This window comes from Hyla sarda, chromosome 9, assembly GCF_029499605.1.
Source record: "Hyla sarda isolate aHylSar1 chromosome 9, aHylSar1.hap1, whole genome shotgun sequence".
Classification (NCBI taxonomy): domain Eukaryota; kingdom Metazoa; phylum Chordata; class Amphibia; order Anura; family Hylidae; genus Hyla; species Hyla sarda.
Window position 1 is genome coordinate 144645929 of NC_079197.1, and position 18185 is coordinate 144664113.

General features: G+C 45.0%; 1 protein-coding gene across 1 annotated transcript in view; it reads right to left on the reverse strand.

Moving 5' to 3' along the window:
* LOC130290410 (cytochrome P450 2C42-like) overlaps nucleotides 1-4797 on the reverse strand; it is a 29804-nt gene extending 25007 nt beyond the window's left edge. Inside the window, exon 1 of the mRNA XM_056538026.1 lies at nucleotides 4696-4797. The gene's annotated coding sequence lies outside the window, so the exon portion shown is untranslated. The remainder of the gene's footprint in view (nucleotides 1-4695) is intronic.
* Between the last annotated feature and the right edge of the window lie 13388 nt (nucleotides 4798-18185).

Sequence of the window (18185 nt, forward strand, 5' to 3'; positions counted from 1 at the left end):
GCCCACAGGTTGCCGCCAGATGACCCACCCCACAGCAGAGGGCGCATATCTGCTGAGTGCAGTTGGCACTAAAGTGGTTTGGGTCACCACACCTGTGACACAGCTTCGGCTGCCCCTGGTAGAAGATCTGAATCCTGTCTCGTCCCAGGAAGGCGGCCGAAGGGATGTGGGTGACCATGTTCCCTGAACGCCTGAGACGGACGGAAAACGTCCAGGCCCCTGACCATATATTGTGCTCATCAAAGTTCTTCCGGGGGACGTCCGTCACCTCCCCGTACCTGCCCAACCAGGTCATAATGTCATAACAAGAAAGTGACTCGTTACGGGTCAAAACGGTCACTTTATTTACCATACTCTGGCGAGATACCGCTTTTACAGCGAAATCTCGGCATCCGGGCTCGTTTTTCATCAGCTCATAATTAGACCAGAAGAGATCTAGTCCCTTCGACCTAACAAAGCTGACGTCAAACTCGGAGGAGCCGAAGGGGTGAATCAGGGCAAAGATGTCTCTAGCCCTGAAACCCATCTGGAAAAGAAGCTCCACCACCTTGCCCCTTTGGGGGCACGCATCTTCACCTTTCCAGACCAAATGGGCCACATTCCTGCGACCTACCTCCTGCCCGGGTGTCTGGAGGGACCATACGGTCTCCCCATTCCTCTCTCGGAACGCTCCCAGACCATGTCTCTCCACCCAAAAAGACAAGTCCATCTCCTTTCCCTCTACCTGGAGCGTCCTTTCCCCTCTCTTCAGTGCCTCCAGGAGGCGCCGTTGCAACTGACCGTCACCAGATGCAGGAGGTAAAGATCCCACTGAACCCCCAGCCGCCACACTCGCATAACTCCTGGCGACCGGGGGGGCAGCCGGACCAGACACCGTCCCTATGTCCCTGCCTAAGCCACCTGTACTGCCACAAAAGCCACTACCACTCCTCCCATCTGCACCACTACCACTCCTCTCATTCACACCACTACCACTCCTCCCATTTACTCCACTACCACTCCACCCATTCACACCACTACCACTCCTCCCATCTACACCACTACCACTCCACCCATCTGCACCACTACCACTCCTCCCATCTGCACCACTACCACTCCTCCCATCTGCACCACTACCACTCCTCCCATCTGCACCACTACCACTCCTCCCATCTGCACCACTACCACTCCTCCCATCTGCACCACTACCACTCCTCCCATCTGCACCACTACCACTCCTCCCATCTGCACCACTACCACTCCTCCCATCTACACCACTACCACTCCTCCCATCTACACCACTACCACTCCCACATACACCCTTCTCATCCACAGCACTACCACTCTCATCATTCACACTCTTTGTATTTACATTGCTTTCATTTACAGTATATATGGGATGAGCAGCTGCTTCTCCCACTACCTCTGGGCTGGCCTGGACATGTTTTAGCTTGGGCTTCTTGCTCCTTCTTAGGTCACCGGCGGCTGCCGACACTGACTCCTCCTCTATACGGGACGTCACCGTAGACGTCAAATCTCGAGGCTGAGGCTGCCCCTCCGGGCGCACCTCCACCCCTCCTCCTGCCACTGATGTGCAGGGACTCCCCTCACTATCAGGGGAGATCCCCGCAGCATCCGCGCCACACACTGCGCCCGACCGCACAGGCTCAGCAGTAGGTCCCGGCGCCTGGACACTCCCCCCCCTCTCAGGGGAGTGCCCTGCAGAGCTGGTGACATTGCCCACAAAACTCGGGGAACCGCTCCCCTTGCACACTGCCGCATAACTATTGCCCACCATTAGCCTGTCCTGCTCTTCCCTACCAGCAGGACGCGTGACTGTAGCACCCGCGGCCATGTTGGATGCATCACTGTACCCCCCGTGCTGGTCCCGTTCCACAGCAGAAGTGGGATCTGGCAGGGTGGGGGGCCCAGCAGCCTGAACCAACTTTTCAGGTGGCCCAGACTGCTGGATAGGAGAGAAAACAAACTTTATCTGCTTCTCAGCCTTTTTCTTCTTCTTTTTCTTCCTTTTATTCTCCTCAGGGCCCAGGTCCTGGCCAAAACTGAAATTTTCCAGACAGGTGGGTGACTCCTGCATCACTATGGCCCGCAGGAGCCCCCCACCGACCGGGCTGCTGTCACCGCCATCACTGCTGTCACTTTCCTCTGAGGTGGTTGGTAAGGCGACTTGAGCAGGGTTAATATATTCTGCACTTGGGATGACAGAGGTCTTAGGGGTACACGGGGTATCAAACACATCCCCCTCACTCTCATCACCCTCACTGCTGCCATCTCCCTCACAACCTTCCTCCATCTTCTCCTCTGTATCAAACAGGCATTCTTCCTCCCCCTGACTATCCTCTTCCTCCTTCACAGGGGTCTGCATGATTTTATAGCGGTCATTATTTTTTAACTTTTCCTTAAACATGCCTGCTCCCTCTACGATCTGCATTCGGACTCTCACCACCTCCTGCTCCTCTGCCTTCAGTTCACACACCCTGGCAGCAAACTTAGCCCTCATAGTCTTGGTAGAGTTATCTGTCTGGTAGCGAGCAAACTTCAGATCTTCCCTTAACACCTTCAGCTTCTTTCCCAGCTGCTCATATTCCACCAGTTTTGCCTTCATGCGGGATCCAAAGGTGGCAAGCGACTCCCTGGGTCCCTTCACCCCCCATTGCTGGGGTTCCATAACAACAGTCCCCGAAGAAATAACTGTAATTTTCTTACCGGACGCCGTGCGGTTTCCAGCGACGGACGGGGGAGTGGGCTCCACATTACTGCGGAGCCTGCTGGATCTTCTCACCCCGTCCTGAGAATCGTCCGTAGCTCTCTCACTCCCACCCCCCGCCGGCCTAGTTCGAAGGGTGGAAGTCTGGGGCTCCATAGCAGGAGGTTCTCCCAAGGAGGCTGCCACCCTCCTGGGGAAAAGGCTGTAGGAAAATCTGCTTCAATCCTCTCTCTCTGGAAAGCCCTGGAAATCAGACACACCCAACAGCTGCTGTGTTCCGCAGGAAGTGCTCTCTGCTGACACCTCTGTCCATGTCAGGAACTGTCCAGAGAAGGAGCAAATCCCCATAGAAAACCTCTCCTACTCAGGACAGCTCCTGACTTTGACAGAGGTGTCAGCAGAGAGCACTGTGGTCAGACAGAAAGGAAATTCAAAAAGAAAATAACTTCCTCTGTAGTATACAGCAGCTGATAAGTACTGGAAGGATTAAGATTTTTAAATAGAAGTAATTTACAAATCTGTTTAACTTTCTGGCATCAGTTGATTAAAAAACAATGTTTTTCAGCGGAGTACTCTTTTAACATCTAGGATGTTGCAGGCAGCAAAACGTTCTCCACGGCGTCTCCAGACTGTCATGTCCGTCACATGTGCTCAGTGTGAACCTGCTTTCATCATTGAAGAGCTCAGGGTGCCAGTGGTGAATTTGCCAATCTTGTTGTTCTCTGGCAAATGCCAAATGTCCTGCAGGGTGTTGGGCTTTAAGCACAACACCCACCTGTGCATGTCAGACCCTCATACTACCCTCAAGGAGTCTGTTTCTGATCATTTGAATGGACACATGCACATTTGTGGCCTGCTGGAAGTCATTTTTCAGGGCTGGTTTGTTTCCCTCCCACGGCCTCCTCCACGTCTCCTGATGTACTGGCCTGTCTCCTGGTAGCGCCTCCATGCTCTGGATACTACGCTGACAGACACAGCAAACCTTCTTGCCACAGCTCGTATTGATGTACCATCCTGGATGAGCTGCACTACCTGAGCCACTTGTGTGGGTTGCAGAGGAGGCCATAGAATGGCAACAACCCAGCAGCAGGAACGCTACCACTGCCTTTGTGCAAGGAGGAGCAGGAGGAGCACTGGCAGAGCCCTGCAAAATGACCTCCAGCAGGCCACAAATGCTACCACTAGAGTGAATGCACTGCCAGCATTAAAAAGTGACCAAAACATCAGCCAAGAAGCATAGGAACACATAAGTGGTCTGTGCTCACTACCTGCAGAACAGCACCTTTATTGAGGGTGTCTTGCTAATTGCCTATAATTTCCACCTGTTGTCTGTTCCATTTGCACAACAGCATGTGAAATTGATTGTCAATCAGTGTTCTTCCTGAGTGGACAGTGTGATTTCACAGAAGTGTCATTGACTTGGAGTTACATTGTGTTGTTTAAGTGTTCCCTTTATTTTTTGGAGCAGTGTACTTGAAAGATCTGTCAGGAGATAACTTTGCTGGTCTCAATGGTCTGAAGTGGCAGTGGGGCTTATGGGCCTTAGAGGTGTTAGGCCTGATAGTTTCCTCTGCCATCTTTATACTTTGAATACTTTTCCTTTACTATATTTGGAAAGCTATCTGTGGTGAGGGTGTGATGAAATTGCAGATGTTATTACCTTAGGGGCAGATGGCATTAACCTCTTGTGTTCGTGATGCCAGGGCGTGGTTAACCGCTACACCACCCGAGGTATGGCTGCTGGTTCCTGGGCTAGACAATCACTCCGATGCATAGTTACGGAACAATGGCAGCTTTACTGAGGCAGACAGATGGTATTGTCTTTACCGCTCATTTAGGCCCAAGGAGATGACCAGTGACTTAGGAGACTTGAGGGCTGGCTGGGACTTGTAGTGAACTTGGACTGATTTAGGCAGACCTACACTGACTTTAGCTGGCCTGACTGACTTGACAATGAATGACTAGACTTCACCCCTGTGGTTGCTTACCAGGCTTTGATGTTCACCTGAAGGGGCACTTGGTGTTGTAAGCGTGGCTGCGTGGTTAGGCCTAGGTTTCCCTTAGGACACCGGACACTCTCAGGTCCTGACTATACTGCTCCTCAGCTTAGACTGATCTGACTGAACTAGCTCCTCCCTTGGTTTATAAGGGTGCAATTTGGAGGACTCCTATAGGTCACCACACAAGTCACCTGGTCACAGACACCTTCCCTGGTTACACAGGACTTGGTAACAAGAAAAACAAATGAAGAAATAACATAGGACACTGTTAACCATTTAGGATACACATAATGAAGGTTGACTCAAGGGACACTGTAATAGAGTCTGCCACACAGGACAGAAAGGGTACAGGAGAGCAACTCCTGTACTGGGCCACCACATATCTTATACTAGGCTAAGGACCTGAGATTGACACATGAGACGCCTGTCGTTGGAGGTGACCGGGCATGTTCTAGTCAAGGCCATGACAAATAGAAATATCAATCTTGCTAAAGCTAATGACACATCACGTGTAGAGGAGAACGGGTGTCATAAACACAACATCTCTCCGTGTAAGGACATAGGGAAGGGAAATGTTCATTGGTTCAAAGTTCTATACTTCCTTCTCACTATTAGACCAAATATGGCAAGCATAACAAGTTGTATTACAGTAAAGCACTCCAAACATTATTGATTTTATTTATGTAGTGTCAATATATTCTGAAGTGCTGTATGGAAATTCACATCAGTCCCTGTCCCCACTGGGACGCCCAATCCAACGTCTCTGACACTCACATGTAGTACTGAAAAGCAACTGTGCTAATCACTGAGCGCCTATGATGTATAGTTACCTGAGTTAAAGGGGTACTTCATTTTGTTTCGAACGTTGGGTGCAGTCAGCGAGGGTCTTGATGTCCTGCACACGCCCCTATTGACGTCACGCCATGCCCCCTCAATGCCAGTCTATGGGAGGGGGCGTGGCAGATGCCACGCCCCCTCCAATAGACTTGCATTGAGGGGGCGTAGCGTGACATCACTTGGGGGGGCGTGTGTATGACGTCACGACCCCAGTTGCCTGCACCCAGCGTTCAGAACAAAATGTTTCGGACACTGGGGCAGTGGAGTACCCCTTTAACCCCTCAAGGACCAGGCCATTTTACACCTCAGGACCAGAGCGGTTTTTGCACATCTGACCACTGTCATTTTAAAACATGAATAACTCTGGAATGCTTTTAGTTATCATTCTGATTCTGATTCTTGCATCCTTTCTTGGTGAAAAATCCAAAAATTTGATGAAAAAAAATGAAAATGTTGCATTTTTTTTTACTTTGAAGCTCTCTGCTTGTAAGGAAAATGCGACATCTTTTTTAATTCACATATACAATATGTCTACTTTATGTTTGCATCATAAAATTTATGAGTTTTTACTTTTGGAAGACACCAGAGGGCTTCAAAGTTCAGCAGCAATTTTCCAATTTTTCACAAAATTTTCGAACAGGGACCAGTTCAGGTTTGAAGTGGATTTGAAGGGTCTTATTAGAAATACCCCACAAATGACCCCATTATAAAAACTGCACCCCCCAAAGTATTCAAAATGACATTTAGTAAGTGTTTTAACCCTTTAGGTGTTTCACAGGAATAACAGCAAAGTGAAGGAGAAAATTCACAAGCTTCATTTTTACACTCACATATTCTTGTAAACCCAATTTTTTTATTTTTATAAGGGGTAAAAGGAGAAAAATTATATTTATATTTGTAGCCCAATTTCTCTAGAGTAAGCACATACCTCATATGTCTATCTAAAGTGTTCGGCGGGCGCAGTAGAGGGCTCAGAAGCGAAGGAGCGACAAGGGGATTTTGGAGAGTACGTTTTTCAGAAATGGTTTTTGGGAGGCATGTTGCATTTAGGAAGCCCCTATTGTGCCAGAACAGCAAAACCCCCCCACATGGCATACCATTTTGGAAACTAGACCCCTTGGGGAACGTATCAAGGAATAAAGTGAGCCTTAATACCCCACAGGTGTTTCACAACTTTTGCATATGTAAAAAAAAAAAAAAAAATTTCACTAAAATGTGTGTTTCCCCCCAAATTTCACATTTTCCAAGGGTTAATAGTAGAAAATACCCCTCAAAATGTGTAACCCCATCTCTTCTGAGTATAGAGGTACCCCATAAGTTGGCCTGAAGTGCACTACGGGTGAACAACAATGCTCAGAAGAGAAGGAGTGATATTTGGCTTTTTGAGAGCAAATTTTACTCGGGGGGCATGTCGCATTTAGGAAGCCCCTATGGTGCCAGAACAGCAAAAAAAAACAAACACATGGCATAACATTTTGGAAACTAGACCCCTTGAGGAACGTAACAAGGAATAAAGTGAGCCTTAATACCCCACAGGGGTTTCACTACTTTTGCATATGTGAAAAAAAATTAAAAATGTTTCACTAAAATGTGTGTTTCCCCCCAAATTTCACATTTTTGCAATATCTGTACACAATTTTGTTATATCTGTACCCCTGTTCATGATATTTAGAGATTCTCTGGTGTCTGGTATTGTGCCAAGGGACTGGCGCAAGGCGAATGTGGTGCCAATCTTCAAAAAGGGCTCTAGGTCTTCCCCAGGAAACTATAGACCGGTAAGTTTAACGTGCATTGTGGGTAAATTGTTTGAAGGACTTATAAGGGATTACATACAGGAATACATAGGGGATAATTGTATTATAAGTGATAGCCAGCATGGGTTTACTAAGGATAGAAGTTGTCAAACCAATCTAATTTGCTTTTATGAAGAGGTGAGTAGAAGCCTTGACAGAGGAATGGCTGTGGATATAGAGGGGGGCTCTGTATATAGAGGGGGGCTGTGTATATAGAGGGGGGCTGTGTATATAGAGGGGGGCTCTGTATACAGAGGAATGGCTGTGGATATAGTGTTTCTGGATTTTGCTAAAGCGTTTGATACTGTCCCTCATAGACGTCTGACAGGTAAGTTAAGGTCTTTGGGTTTGGAAATTTTAGTTTGTAACTGGATTGAACACTGGCTCATGGATCGTACCCAGAGAGTGGTGGTCAATGATTCGTACTCTGATTGGTCCCCGGTTATTAGTGGTGTACCCCAAGGTTCAGTACTGGGCCCGCTGTTGTTTAATTTATTTATCAATGATATAGAGGATGGTATTAACAGCTCTGTTTCTATCTTTGCAGATGACACCGAGCTTTGTAGCACGGTACAGTCTATAGAGGATGTGCACAAGTTACAAGATGACTTGGATAGACTAAGTGTCTGGGCATCCACTTGGCAAATGAGGTTCAATGTGGATAAATGTAAAGTTATGCATCTGGGTACTAATAACCTGCATGCATCGTATGTCTTAGGGGGAATTAAACTGGCAGAGTCACTGGTAGAGAAGGATATTGGTGTACTTGTAGATATTGTCATGTATCAAAAGAGGCATGGACTCAAGGGACAGGAACATAATACTCCCCCTTTATAAAGCATTGGTATGGCCTCACCTGGAATATGCTGTTCAGTTTTGGGCACCTGTCCATAAAAGGGACACTGCGGAGTTGGAAAGGGTGCAGAGACGCGCGACTAAACTAATATGGGGCATGGAACATCTTAGCTATGAGGAGCTATTAAAGGAGTTACAATTGTTTAGTCTTGAGAAGAGACGTTTAAGGGGGGATATGATAAACGTATATAAGTATATTAATGGCCCATACAAAAAATATGGAGAAAAACTGTTCCAGGTTATACCCCCCCAAAGGACGAGGGGGCACTCCCTCCGTCTGGAGAAGAAAAAGTTTAGTCTCAAGGGGCGACGCGCCTTCTTTACTGTGAGGACTGTGAATTTATGGAACGGTCTACCTCAGGAACTGGTCACAACAGAAACAATTAACAGCTTTAAAACAGGATTAGATACATTCATGGAACAAAATAACATTAATGCTTATGAAGAAATATAAAATCCCATCCCTTCCCCAATATCGCGCCACACCCCTACCCCTTAATTCCCTGGTTGAACTTGATGGACATATGTCTTTTTTCGACCGTACTAACTATGTAACTATATGTAACTATGTAACTATGTTAATAGCAGAAAATACCCCCCAAAATTAGAAACCCCATCTCTTCTGAGTATGGAGGTACCCCATAAATTGACCTGAAGTGCACTACGGGCGAACTACAATGCTCAGAAGAGGAGGCGCACCATTGAGCTTTTGGAAAGAGAATTCATTTGGAATGGTAGTCAGGGGCCATGTGCATTTACAAAGCTCCCCGTGGTGCCAGAACAGTGGACCCCCCCACATGTGACCCTATTTTGGAAACTACACCCCTCACAGAATTTAATAAGTGGTGCAGTGAGCATTTACACCCCACTGGCGTTTGACAGATCTTTGGAACAGTGGGCTGTGCAAATGGAAAATTAAATTTTTCATTTTCACGGATCACTGTTCCAAAAATCTGTCAGACACCTGTGGGGCGTAAATGCTCAGTGTACCCCTTATTACATTACATGAGGGGTGTAGTTTTCAAAATGGGGTCACATGTGGGGGGGGGGGGTCCATTGTTCTGGTACCATGGGGGCTTTGTAAACACAAGTGGCCTTCAATTCCGGACAAATTTTCTCTTCAAAATCCCAATGGCGCTCCTTCTCTTCTGAGCATTGTAGTGCACACATAGAGCACTTTACATCCAAATATGGGGTATGTTCTTACTCAGAAGAAATGGGGTTACAAATTTTGGTGGGCTTTTTTCCTATTTTCCCTTGTGAAAATGAAAAATTTAGGGTGACACCAGCATTTTAGTGAAAAAAAATTTATTTTTTCATTTTCCCACTTCCAACTTTAATGAAAATTTGTCAAACACCTGTGGGGTGTTCAGGCTCACTATACCCCTTGTTACGTTCAGTGAGGGGTGTCGTTTCCAAAATGGGGTCACATGTGGGTATTTATTTTTTTGGGTTTATGTCAGAACCGCTGTAAAATCAGCCACCCCTGTGCAAATCACCAATTTAGGCCTCAAATGTACATAGTGCGCTCTCACTCCTGAGCCTTGTTGTGCGTCCGCAGAACATTTTACGTCCACATATGGGGTATTTCTGTACTCAGGAGAAATTGCGTTACAAATTTTAGGGGTCTTTTTTTCCTTTTACCTCTCGTGAAAATAAAAAGTAAAGGACAACACCAGCATGTTAGTGTAAAAAAAAAATTTTTTTTTACACTAACAGGCTGATGTAGACCCCAACTTTTCTTTTTCATAAGGGGTAAAAGGAAAAAAAGACCCCCAAAATTAGTAGTGCAATTTCTCCCGAGTACGGCGATACCCCATATGTGGCATTAAACTGTTTCCTTGAAATACGACAGGGCTCTGAAGTGAGAGAGCGCCATGCGCATTTTAGGACTAAATTAGGGATTGCACAGGGGTGAACATAGGGGTATTCTACTCCAGTGATTCCCAAACACGGTGCCTCCAGCTGTTGCTAAACTCCCAGCATGCCTGGACAATCAGTGGCTGTCCGGAAATGCTGTGAGTTGTTGTTTTGCAACAGCTGGAGGCTCTGTTTTGGAAACACTGCCGTACAATACATTTTTTTATTTTTATTGGGGGGACAGTGTAAGGGGGTGTATATGTAGTGTTTTACCCTTTATTACGTGTTAGTGTAGTGTAGTGTTTTTAGGGTACGTTCACACTGGCGGAGGTTTACAGTGAATTTACCGCTAGGAGTTTGCGCTGCGGCGAAAAATTTGCCGCAGCTCATACTTGAAGTAGTAAACTTACTGTAAACCTGCCAGTGTACCCTGTACGTTCACATCGGGGGGACAAACCTCCAGCTGTTTCAAAACTACAACTCCCAGCATGTACTGACAGACCGTGCATGCTGGGAGTTGTACTTTTGCAACAGCTGGAGGCACAGTGGTTGGAAAACCTTCAGTTAGGTTCTGATACCTAACTCAGTATTTTCCAACCAGTGTGCCTCTAGCTGTTGCAAAACTTCAACTCCCAGCATGTACTGATCGCCGAAAGGCATGCTGGGAGATGTAGTTATGCAACAGCTGGAGGTACGCAACTACGTTTGCTGTTTAGGCATGCTGGGAGTTGCAGTTTTGCAACATCTGGAGAGCTATAGTTTAGAGACCACTGCACAGTGGTCTCCAAACTGTGGACCTCCAGATGTTGCAAAACTACAACTCCCAGCATGCCCAGACAGCAAACTGCTGAGTGGGCATGCTGGGAGTTGTAGTTTTGCAAGATCTGGAGGTGCACAGTATAGAGATCACTGTGCAGTGGTCTCAAACTGTAGACCTCCAGCTGTTGCAAAACTGCAACTCCCAGCATGCCTAAACAGCTCTCTGGGCATGCTGGGAGTTGTAGTTTTGCAACATCTGGAGGGTTACAGTTTAGAGACCACTATTGTGGTCTCAGACTGTAGCCCTCCAGATGTTGCTAAGTAACTCACCGGCTTGCATTGGATCCAGGGAGCTGCGTCGCCGTCCTCTTCTTCTGCCGACCGTCGCCCGCTGCCGCCGCTGACCGTCGCCCGCTGCCGTCGCCGATGGGTAAGTGGATCTTCGGCGCCGGTCCCTGTCGGTTTCCCCGTCCTGCCCCGCCTATTATGGGTGGGCAGAACGGGAAAACCGAAAGTAAACCCCTCCGCCCCCGATCTGCTATTGGTGGTCGCGTCTAGACCACCAATAGCAGAGATAGGAGGGGTGGCACCTCTGCCACCTCACTCCTATTGCTTCAAGGGGATCGTGGGTGTCTAGGACATCCGCGATCCCCTTTATTTTCCGCGTCACTGGGTCACTACAGACCCGCATGACCCGCAATAGCCGCAAATCGCAAGTGTGAATTCTGATGACTCCCCTGGGCATTTGCGCGGGGTGCCTGCTGATAGATATCAGCAGTCACCCCGGCCCGGTCCCCGCCCGTCGCGCGGCAGGGGCCGGAATTCCCACGGACGTATGAGTACGTCCCTGGTCCTTAAGACTCAGGACGCAGGGACGTACTCATACGTCAGTGGTCCTTAAGGGGTTAAAGGGGTTATCCAGGAAAAAACTTTTTTTTACATATCAACTGGCTCCAGAAAGTTAAACAAATTTGTAAATTACTTCTATTAAAAAAGCTTAATCCTTTCAGTACTTATGAGCTGGTGAAGTTGAGTTGTTCTTTTCTGTCTAAGTGCTCTTTGATGACACCTGTCTCGGGAACCGCCAAGTTTAGAAGCAAATCCCCATAGCAAACCTCTTCTACTCTGTGCAGTTCCCGAGACAAGCAGAGATGTCAGCAGAGAGATCTGTTGCCAGACAGAAAAGAACAACTCAACTTCAGCAGCTGATAATTATTGAAAGGATTTTTTCATAGAAGTAATTTACAAATCTGTTTAACTTTCTGGAGCCAGTTGATATAAAAAAAAAAGTTTTTTTTCCTGGATAACCCCTTTAAGCCATTCGCAACCATAAGGGATGTTAACACAGTTACCAACCTAGACATGTTGCACCTTAAAATACCCCAGATCACAAAACACAATAAACCCTAAAATAAATCCTTAGACCAACATAGATATAAACCCCTAAAGGGGTACATTTGGGAAACAAATGTTTTCAAATCAACTGTTGCCAAAAACTTAAACAGTTTTGTAAATGAGTTACTGAAATTGGAGAGGCTCTTGTGCTGCCAATTGCCAATAGAGACTGAGCCTACCAAAATGTCACCTATACCCGCGGTGACCAAAAAGGATAAATACAATGAAAATGATGTGGCTCAAAGTCACAGATAAAAGGACATATAATTGGATAGCTTAGACAATTTATTAAGATAGTGATAATCTACAATAAAACAATATTGTAATAAAAGATCATGAAGAAGATCATCAAGTCATTTTTTTAATGCTTCATGATCTTTTATTACAATATTGTTTTATTGTAGATTATCACTATCTTAATAAATTGTATAAACTATCTAAGTATCTGTCCTTTTATCTGTAACTTAGCAAATCCCCATAGCAAACCTCTCCTGCTCTGGACAGTTCCTGGCATGGACAGAGGTGTCAGCAGAGAGCACTGTGGTCAGACTGGAAAGAACTACACAACTTCCTCTGTAGTATACAGCAGCTGATAAGTACTGGAAGGATTCATATTTTTAAATAGAAATAATTTACAAATCTGTATAACTTTCTGGCACCAGTTGATTTCAAAGCATTTGTTTTGCAACGGAGTACGCCTTTAACCCTTTCACACATGATGTGCAGAACGAGGAGTGTGGCAGTTACGGCACGCCCCCTGCCGCCTGCACCCAGCGTTTTAAATGAACACTGGGTGCTGCACAGAGATCTTAATAACCGACCCCGCACTGTATTCTTTAATCCAGTTGTCAGAACTATTATTGTTATTAATAAAAGTAAAAATGTACCTGTTACTTCCAAAAACTTTTGACATGTGTTTGAGACGTATCCAAAGTTTTGCTCAGTATATGTCTGGGAGTTCAGACCCCCACTGATAGAACGAGCAGTGGGAAGCTGCAGGTTGCTAAGATACCACATTTATATATATTTTTTTTATGCTTTACTACTTTTGCACAAATAACTTTTTGATTACTTTTTGTTTCTGGTTTTGGGGAGCAGGATGAACACAAAAACAGCAAATCAGCTTTTATTTCTGAGATTTATTTTTCTGGCGTTCACCAAGGCATGAAAAATATGTTACTTTTATAGAACAGGTTGTTATTATTGAAGAAATACAAATTACGTGTGGTTTTCTTTTTCCCCTATAAAAACACTGGCCAAGTACTTTTTTTCCCCCTTGTGAAAGCAATGTCCGAGGCGGGCCACTGACTGGCTGAGAGGCAGCATGACACTCTGCGCCCCGATGTCACTCCGAGCATCAACATTTCTGAGAGGAACAAGATTGCAACCAGGGACAGGATCGGGACACCGGAGACGCCGTAGGAACGCTGGGTAAAGGCTTCTTTTTTTTATAAACTGTTAAGAAGGAAACGTTTATGACCCCCTTCCACTAAATAACCCCTTTAAAGGGGTACTCCGGTGTGAAACAATTTTTTCACATCAACTGGTGCCAGAAACCTAAACAGATTTGTAAATTACACAGTGCTCTCTGCTGACACCTCTGTCCATGTCAGGAACTCTCCAGAGCAGGATAAGTTTGCTCTGTGGATTTGCTCCAACTCTAGACAGTTACTGACACAGACAGAGGTGTTAACAGAGAGCACTGTGGTCAGACAGAAAAGAACAACTCAATTTCCTGTGTAGTATACAGCAACTGTTAAGTACTGGAAGGATTAAGCTTTTTAATAGAAGTAATTTACAAATCTGATTTACTTTCTAGAGCCAGTTGATTTGAAAGAAATAGTTTTTCACTGGAGTACCCCCTTAACGACGAAGGACGTATATGTACGTGTCCCCGCGGCATATCGGGTCAGTCCCGGCAGCTATCAACGGCCGGGACCCGCTGCTAATACAGGACATCACCGATCGCGGTGATGCCCTGTATTAACCCTTCAGACGCGCCAATTAAAGCTGACCGCCGCGTCTGAAGTGAAAGTGAAAGTAACCCGGTTGCTCAGTCGGGCTGTTCGGGACCGCCACGATTTCACCTCCCGAACAGCTTGCAGGACACCGGGAGGGCCCTTACCTGCCTCCTCGGTGTCCGATAGACGAATTACTGCTCCGTGCCTGAGATCCAGGCAGGAGCAGTCAAGCGCCGATAACACTGATCACAGGCGTGTTAATACACGCCAGTGATCAGCATAAGAGATCAGTGTGTGCAGTGTTATAGGTCCCTATGGGAGCTATAACACTGCAAAAAATAAAAAGTGTTAATAAAGATCATTTAACCCCTTCCCCTTTTCCCATAAAAAAAATAAAACAGTGCAAATAAAAATAAACATATGTGGTATTTCCGCGTGCGTAAATGTCCGAACTATAAAATATATCATTAATTAAACCGCACGGTCAATGGCGATTACATAAAAAAATTACAAAGTCCAAAATAGTGCATTTTTGGTCACTTTTTATATCATGAAAAAATGAATAAAAAGTGATCAAAAAGTCCGATCAAAACAAAAATGGTAGCGATAAAAACGTCAGATCACGGCGCAAAAAATTAGTCCTCATACCGCCCTGTACATGGAAAAATAAAAAAGTTATAGGGGTCAGAAGATGACATTTTTAAACGTAAACATTTTCCTGCATGTAGTTATGATTTTTTCCAGAAGTTCGACAAATCAAACCTATATAAGTAGGGTATCATTTTAATCGTATGGACCTAAAGAATAATGATAAGGTGTCATTTTTACTGAAATATGCACTGCGTAGAAACGGAAGCCCCCAAAATTTACAAAATGGCGGTTTTTCATCGATTTTGTCGCACAATGATTTTTTTTTCCATTTCGCCGTAGATTTATGGGTTAAATGACTAATGTCACTGCAAAGTAGAATTGGTGACACAAAAAATAAGCCATAATATGAATTTTTAGGTGGAAAAATGAAAGGGTTATGATTTTTAAAATGTAAGGAGGAAAAAACGAAAGTGCAAAAACTGAAAAACCCTGCGTCCTTAAGGGGTTAAGATACTGCAGAATAGCATCTCTCAGAAAACCCTTGAATATTTTACCAACAATAGATGTTAAACTTACAGGCCTATATTTCCCTGGATCGTAACATACTCCACATCCCTGTACTTTCCTCTAGGGTCTGGAAACAGGGAGGTTCTGGTCTTGGAATTGTATACAGCTGGTCCTGGCATGGAGTCTGAATACAGGGGAAATTTAGGCTGGGGTTTATACCTTTTTATTTTGCGTGGAGCCTAGTGTGTGGTTTGAATTATTTCACCTATCTCTGTAAGTTGGGAACTGATGTGCTGGGTGCAGTATCCCAGTACAGATCCTACTTCCTGTAGTTACTGGTTGTTGTATAGTTGCAGTTCTGTCTCAGTGTTGACCATGGTTGACAATTAGCCCACATTTCATGGGACATGATTTGAAAGTCTCCACCATCAGTGCTATGGTGCAATGTGCCCCCAAATATGCATCAGTCTTTTGCTAAATCCAACTTTCTATAGGGAGGACACACCCACTATAACTTTTATGCTGGGTTTGTTAAAAAATCAAGATTAGGGATGAAAAATAATAATTTCTTAATTTCTTCCGAATATTATAGTAGGTGCATATGGGAAAGCTGATCTAAAAAAAATCTGCATTTATATGACTTTATCCCCCAACCAATCATACCCTCTATACCTAGGCTCCTATGAAATGTTAAATGGGCATGATTATCAAACGTAATTTTTTTTTAAAACATATTCCTAATATATTTCATCAGTCAATTCACTCTATATTTGTGCGTTTTTTTTTTGCCTTTAAAAAGCTGGCCACTAGGGGGTCTCAGTACTAGTGCGGGCTGCAGTTCGGCTGACGTCACCTCTGAATTCGGACTGACCCAGGCCGGTCATCAGTCCGAATTCAGTCAGTTACCTACTGTCCAGCGCTCGCTCCCACCTGTCTGATTGACAGGCAGGGAGCGAGCGCTGGAATTCCTAGGTGACGTCCGAATTCAGAGACGTCAGCCGCACTGTAGCCGGCAGTAGGAGGGAGACCCCTAGTGGCCGGCTTATAAAAGGCAAAAAAAACCCCACAAATATAAAGAGAATTGACTGATGAACTATATTAGGAATATGTTTCAAATAATGTAAGTTTGATAACAGTCCCCATTTAAGGCCTCTGGTGAATACTTAAAACCAATTATATGAACCTACAACACATTTCACCAGAAAACTCTAGCTTCAAAGTATAAATCTTTATTGATACATTAAAATTAATTTAATAAAAATTCATAAAAATCCTCAAAACAACAGAAACAATGAATGGTACTGGGGTGAGAAGCCTGATTTGAATATAAGTATACATATAAACTGTATGCCCAAAACCTTCTAATGACCAGTAAATAGATGAAAAATAAAATATTATGCCAAATGCCCCTGCCACAAAATTTTTGTAAGACTATCAACGCGAAAACTTCACAGAAGTCGAGGAGAAAGTTGCAAGTTATGGCACCTGTGCCCGCATCAGAATAATAGTAATAGTGGATTTTCGGATGGCAGGAAGGGATATAGGCAATGCTTCTGGGAAAAGTTGTTATTCTTCAGAAGGAAGAAAACTAAAAGCTATTTTGAATATTTTTCCCAAGGATCACTAAATGTTGTAGCCATTCATTATTCATTTTTACTAACTTACCTGGTAGACGGCCATATTGGGCGCACATATCCTTCCGGTGTTATCTATGTATGCTTTTGAATAGGAGTCAATTGACAGAGAAATGTCATAGAGTCTTACAATCTTCCATTGTGACAGGAAGTCAGAGAGACAGGTAAAACCTTATCTGTGTGTAAAGTTTTACTATTCGGTTTTATCTAGGCCTCTAGCAGAAGGTTGGAAAAGGAGGTGCAAAAAGGGGTCAAACATAAGAAGTGACTTTGCTGCTAACTCCCTCCTGGCTTATAGTAGGTAATGGGCCTGGTGGTGACTGCTGTGTTGAGGAGATGGCTCAGGAATAATTTAGGGATAATTTAACAGGTACAGTTGCTTATAAACTTAGGAACACTTTACTAAGAGGAGGCATTTTCAGCTTAGTGGTTACAGTAATTACATAAACTGGTACACAATACTTGGTGGGTCTCACTTTCATATAGTTTGTTATTAACCCTTTTCACCCTCCGTATAGCCTATTATTTGAAAGGTGTCTGATAAAGACATTCCCTGCCCACATGCCCTGTTGAAGCATATGGATGTAATAGAGAGAGGCCCCCACTCAAGACTTCTTTACACCAGAACTCAAATCTGCTCTGAATGAACAGCGCCAGTTCTGGTGGACTCAAACCTTCTTATATGACAACCTACTGGACTTTCTCGAGTGACTGCTCTGGTGTCGCTGGCCCCAACTATAACTTTCACTATCCTACATGGTAGCTACACAGGACCCGCAATCTCCTCAGATTTCTAGTGGTGAAAGAAACAGTGATGCCCCAGGGGCGTGACCAAGCGGGCAACCCGCCAAACTGGACCGTCACACCATGAGCTCGGCCGAGCTCTGATCTTTTCTTCCCTTCCTGACCCCTTGTTCCTGATACTTATGAAGGAATAAAAACAATCCAGCAAGCAAATCCCGGGAGAGTGCGTTACTATTCATTCTATGCCTCCTCAGATTCCTGTCATGGTTTTTCACTTTTTCAGCCCATCGCCTTGCCACTCAGAAGCTGATCCAGGCCAACTATAATTTTACAGGTACTTCCTTCTTTCTGCACCCAAATGCACACACAGTGCCAAACACTCACGTTTATAAATGAGCATACATTACTGCTTCTTTCCCCATCTCACTGCTCGCTGCATAAGACAGGCTCCATAGACTTACTATGCTATCCATTTTTTGTCAAACAGCAAGACAGGGGAAGAAGTGCTTAGCTGTGCGCTTCTCCCAGCTCATTCCAGTGAC